The following is a 10,035-nucleotide window of genomic DNA, read 5'->3' on the forward strand; positions in this document are numbered from 1 at the left end:
TGCAGACGAGAAAGCAGGCTGGTGGAAAGAATACATTGAAAGCCTCTATGAGGGGGAAGTTCTGTCTGATGTGACGGAGGAAGAAACCAGAGTCGATTTGGAAGAGATAGGAGACCCGGTATTAGAATCAGAATTTAAAAGAGCTTTGGATGATGGAAGATCAAATAAGGCAGAAGGGATAGATAACATTTCATCTGAATATCTAAAATCATTGCTGGAATTGGCAACAAAACGACTATTTCCGTTGGTGTGTAGAATGTATGAATCTGGCGACATAGCATCTGACTTCCGGAAAAACATCATCCACACAATTCCGAAGATGGCAAGAACTGACAAGTGCGAGAATTATCGCACAATCAGCTTAACAGCTCATGCATACAAGTTGCGTACAAGAATAATATACAGAAGAATGGAAAAGAAAACTGAGGATGCACTAGATGACGATCAGTTCGGTTTTAGGAAAGGTAAAGGCATGAGAGAGGCAATTCTGACGTTACGGCTAATAATGGAAGCAAGGCTAAAGAAAAATCAAAACACGTTCATAGAATTTGTAAACCTGGAAAAAGCGTTCGGCAATTTCAAAATGGTGCAAGATGTTCGAAATTCTGATAAAAATAGGGTTAAGATATAGGGAGAGACCGGTCGCATACAATATGTACAACAACCAAGAGGGAATAATGAGAGTGGACGTCCGAGAACGAAGTGCTCGTATTAAGAAGGGTGTAAGACATGGCTGTAGTCTTCCGCCCCTACGTTCAACCTGTACACCGAGGAAGCAATGATGGAAATAAAAGAAAGGTTCAGGAGTGGAATTAAAATTCAAGGTAAAAGGTTATCAATTATACGACTTGCTGATGACATTGCTATCCTGAGTGAAAGTGAAGAAGAACTGCATGATGTCCTGAACGGAATGAACCGTCTAATGAATACAGAGTATGGATTGAGAGTAAATCGAAGAAAGACGAAGGTAATGAGAAGTAATAGAAATGAGAAGAGCGAGAAACTCAATATCAGGATCGATGGTCGCGAAGTAGATGTGTTCAGGAATTCAGCAAGATAACCAGTGACGGACGTAGCAAGGAGGATATCAAAAGCAGAATAGGAATGGCAAAAAGGGCATTCCTGGCCAAGAGAAGTCTACTAATATCAAATACCGGCCTTAATTTGAGGAAGAAATTTCTGAGAATGTACGTCTGGAGTACAGCATAGTATGGTAGTGAAACATGGGCCGTGGGAAAACCGGAACAGAAGAGAATCGAAGCATTTGAGATGTGGTGCTACTGACGAATGTTGAAAATTTGACGGACTTATAAGGTGAGGAATGAGGAGGCTCTGTGCAGAATCGGAGAGGAGATGAAGGAAAAGGATGACACGACATCTGTTAACACATGAGGGAATGATTTCCATGGTATTAGAGGGAACTGTAGAAGGCAAAAACTGTAGACGAAGACAGAGATTGGAATACATCCAGAAAATAATAGAGGTTGTAGGTTGTAAGTGCTACTCTGAGATGAAGAGTTTAGCACAGGAGAGGAATTCGTGGAGAGCCGCATCAAACCAGTCTGAAGACTGATGACGAAAAAGAAAAAAAGTGGACTATGCTTTGTTATCTACGTTAAAAGCTGTAAAAAGAACGATCTGTTAGAAAAAGTAAGGTAACAGGTCTCTAAGCAGTAAATCAAATCAAACCAAATGTCCAAAAACAAGTGAAAATGTATAAACTGAAGTGTACCTGGATCGTGTTATTCTTGAGACTCACACACGGCGAACTCTTGAAAGGATATTCCTTGCCAGTAGCACTGGCAGAGTGTCCCTGAAGAAGCGTTGGGCGTTTAGAAAACGAAAGAAAGAAAGGCGGAAGATGAAGGACTACTGTCTTGTCAACGACAACGTCATATAAAATCGATGTACTGATTCTGATCGATGAGCGTTGCTGAACGAGACTGGCACTGTCTTTTCTAGAGGAACTATTTTCGCATTTTCTTGAGCGACTTAGGCAAAACAAGGAAGATGAAACTGGAAGTGGCTGGAGCGGAGTTGCAACCACGGTCCTCGCGATAGCGAATTAGTCCTTGGGGTAGCATGCTTGCCCTTATGAGGTGACCTCGGATCGTTAGAATTTTGTTCAAATTCCTCACAAGTACTTGTTCGATTCGTGCATAGCGCATGGTGTAAATACTATCATTTGTTATTGCACCAAATGTAACAACAACCGGTATCACTTGAACGCATGAAACTAGTGTTTCAGTGTGTTTGTAGACGTAATTAAAAACTGTACATTTGTAGTAACATTTCACTTCTGGCCGCTTCAGAGATGTCTGATTTCTTTAAAAACGTCCATGATGTTCTCAAGGAGCTAATGATAATAAGATCGTATGACTCAACGGCCTTGTGCAAAGCTTTCAATTGGATGTCACTTTGGCTGCTTGCATGTTAGTGAACCAGTAGCATCTGGTTATTTCCCAGGAGGTCACCTATCTAAGTACTACCTGGACCCGATGGTCAGTGATCTGGCCAGAACCGGTTTGTCCAGTGTCGCAAGGCCGTTGGATCTCCATGTATATCTACATGGATACTCTTCAAGCCACCGTACGGCGCTTGGCGGAGGTTACGCTGTACCACTACTGGCCATTTCCTTTCCTGTTTCAAATGGTTCAAATGGCTCTGAGTACTATGGGACAACATATGAGGTCATCACTGTGGGACTTAACATCTATGGTCATCAGTCCCGTAGAACTTAGAACTACTTAAACCTAACTAACCTAAGGACATCACACGCATCCATGCCCGAGGCAGGATTCGAACCTGCGACCGCAGCAGCAGCGCGGTTACGGACTGAAGAGCCTAGAACCGCTCGGCCACAGCGGCCGGCTCTCCTGTTTCAGTCGCAAACAGAATTTTTTATAGAGGTGGAGCCCCTCCACGCCCACACCGGCATGATGGCCAACACAAAAGGTCTACTGCCATCTCTGCATAAGGGTTTAGTATTCACTAAAGTGAGGTGTCGCAGGATGTGGGTACTGCGATGTTTGCGTACGTCTGGTTAGGATTAACCATTAATACGCGCTCATCTGGAGATAGATTGGTCGAAATCTGACGAAGGGTAGCGGTTTGAAGGGCAGAGGAAAAAAAGTGCCAAAGCAAGAGCCAAGGGAAAAAAAAAAACCTCTGCGAAAGTTAGGTCGGGCGGCAAGAGCAGTAGCGGTTGTCTTGCTGCCTGCGATAGGTTGTGCAAGGATAGGCTTTGTTGGTAGTGGGTATCATGCATGTCGATACCTTGACGTTGTGCGTTTGTGCTGCTGGGCGGCTGGCGCTGGGTGCTGGTACAGAGTCCTCGTTCAGCGTCAGCAACCTGCAACATTTAGGTTTGCTATCGGTCTTGTGTCCGATAGGTCATATACCGGAGGCACAGTGTGAGGGAGTGTTGGCAGATTGTTCGTGCGTGTGTGGGCGAGCTCGTCGGTGTCCCTGCTGTGGCCTGTTGGTCGGCTCTAATAGCAGCTGGTAGTTGCCAGTCAGTGTTGCTAATATGCAGGGGCTTACCGACGTTTGTCACTGTTTGAGTATGTTAGTTTACCATAGGTGGTTATGCCCTAGCTAGCAGTGTCTTTGGCCGCTTGTGTTTCCACCTGTGGTTGTGATCATAGTTTCCCAGAGTGAGGATGAAACGATTGTTCGAGTGTCTCGAGTTCCTGTATAGAGTGAGGAAGAAAGACTATAAACCCTCGCGTAAGCCCTAATTTCTCGCATCTTCGTGGTCCTTGCGTGCAACGTATGTTGGCGGCCGTAGAATCGTTCGGCAGCCAGCTTCAGGGACCGGTTCCCTAAATTGTCTGAAAAGACCGTTGCCTTCCCTTCAGGGATTCGCATCTGAGTTCCCGAAGCATTTATATAACACTTACGTGCTGTTAGAAGCTACCGGTGACAAATCTAGCAGCCCGCCGCTGAATTTCGTCCTTTAATCCAATCTGGTACGGATCCCAAATACTCTAGCACTACTCAAGAATAGGTCGCACTAGCGTCCTATACTCAATCGCCTTTACAGATCAACCACGGTTTCCCAAAATAAACCGAAGTTTACCGTTCTCCTTTCCTACCACAGTCCTCACATACTCGTTCCATTTCATTTCGCTTTGCAACGTTACGCCTACATCTACATCTACATTTACATTTATACTCCGCAAGCCACCCAACGGTGTGTGGCGGAGGGCACTTTACGTGCCACTGTCATTACCTCCCTTTCCTGTTCCTGTCGCGTATGGTTCGCGGGAAGAACGACTGTCTGAAAGCCTCCGTGCGCGCTCTAATCTCTCTTATTTTACATTCGTGATCTCCTCGGGATGTATAAGTAGGGGGAAGCAATATATTCGATACCTCATCCAGAAACGCACCCTCTCGAAACCTGACGAGCAAGCAACACCGCGATGCAGAGCGCCTCTCTTGCAGAGTCTGCCACTTGAGTGTATTAAACATCTCCGTAACGCTATCACGGTTACCAAATAACCCTGTGACGAAACGCGCCGCTCTTCTTTGGATCTTCTCTATCTCCTCCGTCAACCCGGTCTGGTACGGATACCACACTGATGAGCAATACTCAAGTATAGGTCGAACGAGTGTTTTGTAAGCCACCTCCTTTGTTGATGGACTACATTTTCTAAGCACTCTCCCAATGAATCTCAACCTGGTTCCCGCCTTACCAACAATTAATTTTATATGATCATTCCACTTCAAATCTTTCCGCACGCATACTCCCAGATATTTTACAGAAGTAACTGCTACCAGTGTTTGTTCCGCTATCATATAATCATACAATAAAGGATCCTTCTTTCTGTGTATTCGCAATACATTACATTTGTCTATGTTAAGGGACAGTTGCCACTCCCTGCACCAAGTGCCTATCCGCTGCAGATCTTCCTGCATTTCGCTACAATTTTCTAACGCTGCAACTTCTCTGTATACTACAGCATCATCCGCGAAAAGCCGCATGGAACTTCCGACACTATGTACTACGTCATTTACATATATTGTGAAAAGCAATGGTCCCATAACACTCCCCTGTGGCACGTCGGAGGTTACTTTAACGTCTGTAGACGTCTCTCCATTGATAACAACATGCTGTGTTCTGTTTGCTAAAAACTCTTCAATCCAGCCACACAGCTGGTCTGATATTCCGTAGGCTCTTACTTTGTTTATCAGGCGACAGTGCGGAACTGTATCGAACGCCTTCCGGAAGTCAAGAAAAATAGCATCTACCTGGGAGCCAGTATCTAATATTTTCTGGGTCTCGTGAACAAATAAAGCGAGTTGGGTCTCACACGATCGCTGTTTACGGAATCCATGTTGATTCCTACAGAGTAGATTCTGGGTTTCCAAAAACGACATGATACTCGAGCAAAAAACATGTTCTAAAATTCTACAACAGATCGACGTCAGAGATATAGGTCTATAGTTTTGCGCATCTGCTCGACGACCCTTCTTGAAGACTGGGACTACCTGTGCTCTTTTCCAATCATTTGGAACCCTCCGTTCCTCTAGAGACTTGCGGTACACGGCTGTTAGAAGGGGGGCAAGTTCTTTCGCGTACTCTGTGTAGAGTCGAATTGGTATCCCGTCAGGTCCAGTGGACTTTCCTCTGTTGAGTGATTCCAGTGGGTATTTAAACAACTTGACTGTGTCAAGCAGGACACTAGTAATACTATGTCCGAACATACAGGTCTGTCCTTCCTACTGATCCTCAATAACTTACATTTTTCGTATTTTGAGCTGGCTGCCATTCATCACACCAACTAGAAATACCCGTACAGTCATTCACCACAGCATTACCTGCAAACAACCGCAAATTGCTGCTCAACATGTCAGCCTGTCCGTTAAATCATTTAAGTATATAGAGAACATCAGCGGTCCTATCACACTTCCTTGGGACACTCCTGACGATACCGTTTGTGATTAACACTCGCCGTGGAGGGAAGCACACTGGGTTCTATGCCTTAAGTGTTCGAGCCACTCACATATCTGTGAACCTATGCCATATACTATTACAATCGCTATTAGCCTGCCTGGTAACTGCGTGTTGCCCTGCAGCCTTAGTTCACAGTATATCATGTGAGGAAAGCACAATCTCAGTTTCGCGCTAGCGATGATTTCTTAAAACACGCTGGTTCGTGGGTATAAGCTTCTCGGTCTCGAGAAAGTTTATCATATTCGAACTGAGAATGTGTTCAAGGATTCTGCAGCAAACCTTAGTCAGGGATATTGGTGTGTAATTTTTTGAGTCTGTTCTTTTACCCTTCTTATAACAGGAGTCACCGCTTTCCGCCAGTCGTTTGGGAGTTCGTGCTGGGAGAGAGATTCGTGACAAATGCAATCTAGGTAGGGGCCAGTGCCGTGGCGTACTCTTTGTAAAACCCAACTGAGATTCTATCCGAAGCTGGTGGCTTACTTGTTTTCAAGCCTTTCAGCTGTTTCTCTGCATCAGGGATGCTTATTACTATGTCGTCCATATGGGGAATCTCGTCCGCTGTTCAAATGATATATTTGTACGATTCTCCTGCGTGAACAATTTCTTATAAACGAAATTTAAATCTTCAGCATGTACCGATCAGTATTATGGTACTGGACTTAAAATTTAAAATTTATTTAATTCATCGACCTATTTCGGACCAAAGTAACTATTCTGCTCTCCCGGGACTGTGTTGAAGCGATGAAGTCGCTGGCAATTTTAACATGATACTCGATGATTGAAATCCGAAACCGGTGTCTGGATCAGACAAATTTTCCTAAGGACACTGTGTATTCCATTAGTATTGCTGTTAATGAGCTGAAACACTTCCAGAGGCGTAGCAAATTCCTTGACAAATATAACCTCACTCAGAAAACTCAGAAAATAATGAGAATTGAAGAAGAATACTTCTTGTGCTACTGAAATAAAGTAACTAAAATGAGTTTATTAAAACGTAAAAAATTTTTACGAGCTGACAAATGTAACAAAAGCATACGGTGAATTCTCTGAAGCCGGCCGCGGTGGCCGTGCGGTTCTGGCGCTGCAGTCCGGAACCGCGAGGCTGCTACGGTCGCAGGTTCGAATCCTGCCTCGGGCATGGGTGTGTGTGATGTCCTTAGGTTTGTTAGGTTTAAGTAGTTCTAAGTTCTAGGGGACTTATGACCTAAGATGTTGAGTCCCATAGTGCTCAGAGCCATTTGAATTCTCTGAAAACAATAGCCACTCTCAACCACGCAGGAAATATGTGCTGTTTGCGAGCATGCTACGGTTATTGTTCTTTTCAATCTCTGAATACTGTTAAAAATGTTCAAATGTATGTGAAATCGTATGCGACTTAACTGCTAAGGTCATCAGTCCCTAAGCTGACACACTACTTAGCCTAAATTATCCTAAGGACGAACACACACACCCACGCCCAAGGGAGGACTCGAACCTCCGCCGGGAACAGCCGCACAGTCCATGTCTGCAGCGCCCTATACCGCTCGGCTAATCTCGCGCGGCCATCTCTGAGTACTAATTACCCCAACTTTAGATGAATATTCTCTAACAAATACTACATTTTTCGCGTCTCTCCCACACCATGGACTATGTATGACAACGAAATTTACAATAACGTAGGACTTTTCATATTTAGAGTAGCGATCGTAATTTACAAGAAGTTAAAGGAATGTTGATGTTCATTCATCACATTCCTAAAATTGTTTTCTGTTTCACTGAAAATCCCGTGTAAAAATGTGATCTATTTATAATGCAATGGTTATTATACTGCATCGTTTAGCAACCCATTTAACAACTTTCTGCAACGATAAATTGCTCGGGAACGCGGGATGTATTAAGCTTATATCGGGAGCTCATTAAGGAGTTTATGTCTGGCTCGTGACTAGCCCTTTGGTGTGGGGCACATTGCGTCTCCTTTAATCTTCTTTCAAGGTGTCTCGTCCGGAGAAGAGAAGGCGCTCCTTGACTAATGACATAAGCTCCTGAAAGCTAGCGCTTAATTATTCATTTAACTCTCAGTAAGTAGCCGGCCCGCTCGTTAAACATCGCAAACACTAGCATTAAGAGAGAATACTTGACGAATACAAGTTCACAGGAACACAGAGACCACTTGGGGCGGGAGAAAAGCGCGTCCTATTACTGGAGTTCCGCGAGAGCGTCGCGAACGCGCTAAGTTCCTAGGCTAACTTCGGAGGTGGCAATAAGGCCGGAAGCGCCTGTGTTTGCCGCCGGAATAGCGGGCGTAAGCCATTAGGAGCGCTGCATACACGCCAAGTCCGTGCTTTTGGCACAAATACTGCAAGAGGTACCTGTGAGGCGACAATGTGTGCTACGGATAAATTTCTGTTCAAAATCTTTGGACAAGCTTAACAAAGATTCCCTGGCGTGTAAACACTTAAAGCAAAACGAAATTATTTTTTTTCCATGTAGCATTAAAGCAAGATACGATCAGACGAGTCAAAAATGCCGTCCAATTACGGTGAGCATGTAACATGATGCAAGCAGGATTGAAAGAAAGGAATATTTTGCCAGCTCATGGCAGATACATTTTTATTTGTAGCATTTCGATTACCTAATCGACAGCTTCGGTTACTACGCGAGACAGTCTTGGTTCTTCTCATGTGTCAGGTAGCTACTGTAATGGAGATGACTTTCAAGACTGAACATAAAGTCATCATTGACGACGGTACATAGGTTGATAGAGTGATATTGTTGTTGATGGTGATGATGAGGCGTAGGAGGTTAAAGTAAAGGGAAATGATAAAAGTTCGTGTGATGATGGCGATAATGATTACGAAGATGAAAATGAAACCAACGATCTCGAAATGTGTCAGAGTGGTCCCTATGTCTTCACGGCTTAAGGCGCTGCTAAGTAGTTTGGACTGTAACCCAGAACATTTTCTAACAACCTGATGGCCAGTAGTTGCACGGAACAATCAAATGTTACATTGGTTTTGCATTAGAATATGCTTCAGGTGCTATAATCAAACAAAAGAAATCCATTATCTGCTTCATTAAAACCTACAGTTAGATGACACGAGGGTCATTTCAAAAGTTCTGAGCACTTTTGGACAGAATAGAAGAAAATAATTTATTTTACAAAACACCATACAGACCTGCAATGCAATCTCCATTCTTGCTAATGATAGTTTCTCACCGTTTTGGCAACTTCTGTATTACGGATAGAGTACCTTCATCGTTGAGCTGTCTGATTACTCGGGTCACCTCAGAGGAAGCTTCGTCAGATGTATGGAAGTGTTTTCCACGGAGTCGTTCCTCCGTGTTCTGATGGTCTCATGTTAAGATTGTATGAGGGTGGGAAATTATTTTCCAACCACATATGTCAAGCAGTTCTCTCCCTGGTAAGGCAATGTGCGTTATCGTGCAACATAAGAACGCCAGCTACAAGCACGTCAGGCATTGTTTAAATAATTTTCTGGAGCAAAATAGTTTGCGGAAACAGCTTGTAGTACGTCTGTGTTAGAAATGTCTTCTGGAGCATTCTTCTTGTAGCTATGACTCCACTCGTATCATACGCAAAGATCATCAGCAGTTCGAACTTTGATAGCGGCAGAATTTTTTCGTGTGTGGAGAATCGGAAATTTTGCATTGTAACGACTAAGACTTCAGTTCTGGCTCAAAACCTCGTATCCAGGTTTCATTATGTGCAACAATCCTTCGCGTGTTCTCCTTCTCTTCGATAATGTTGAAGCAATTCTTCTACCATTACCTTGCGATCTTTAACTTTTCGGTTATTATTCTGTAAATTGAACTGACAGATATTTTATCTTCATATGCAACTTCCTCACACGATTTTCGTCGATCAACCGTCAAAATGTCATTCACAATAACCTTAGATGTGTAGTCTGTTGTAGCTGATGGCCATCTACTTTTTGGGTTCTCCTCACGCAAACGAAAGAGTGGATATTTAAGGTTTCGCGGAGTAAACCTCGCTCTCATGTAGCTCCGGTTCTTAGCAGAATCAATCGATAATTCGTCGGCAGTAATGTCTTGAATTCTTGGTGACTGATTTGAGA

The sequence above is a fragment of the Schistocerca nitens genome, chromosome 2 (assembly GCF_023898315.1).
Source record: "Schistocerca nitens isolate TAMUIC-IGC-003100 chromosome 2, iqSchNite1.1, whole genome shotgun sequence".
Taxonomy (NCBI): Eukaryota; Metazoa; Arthropoda; class Insecta; order Orthoptera; family Acrididae; genus Schistocerca; species Schistocerca nitens.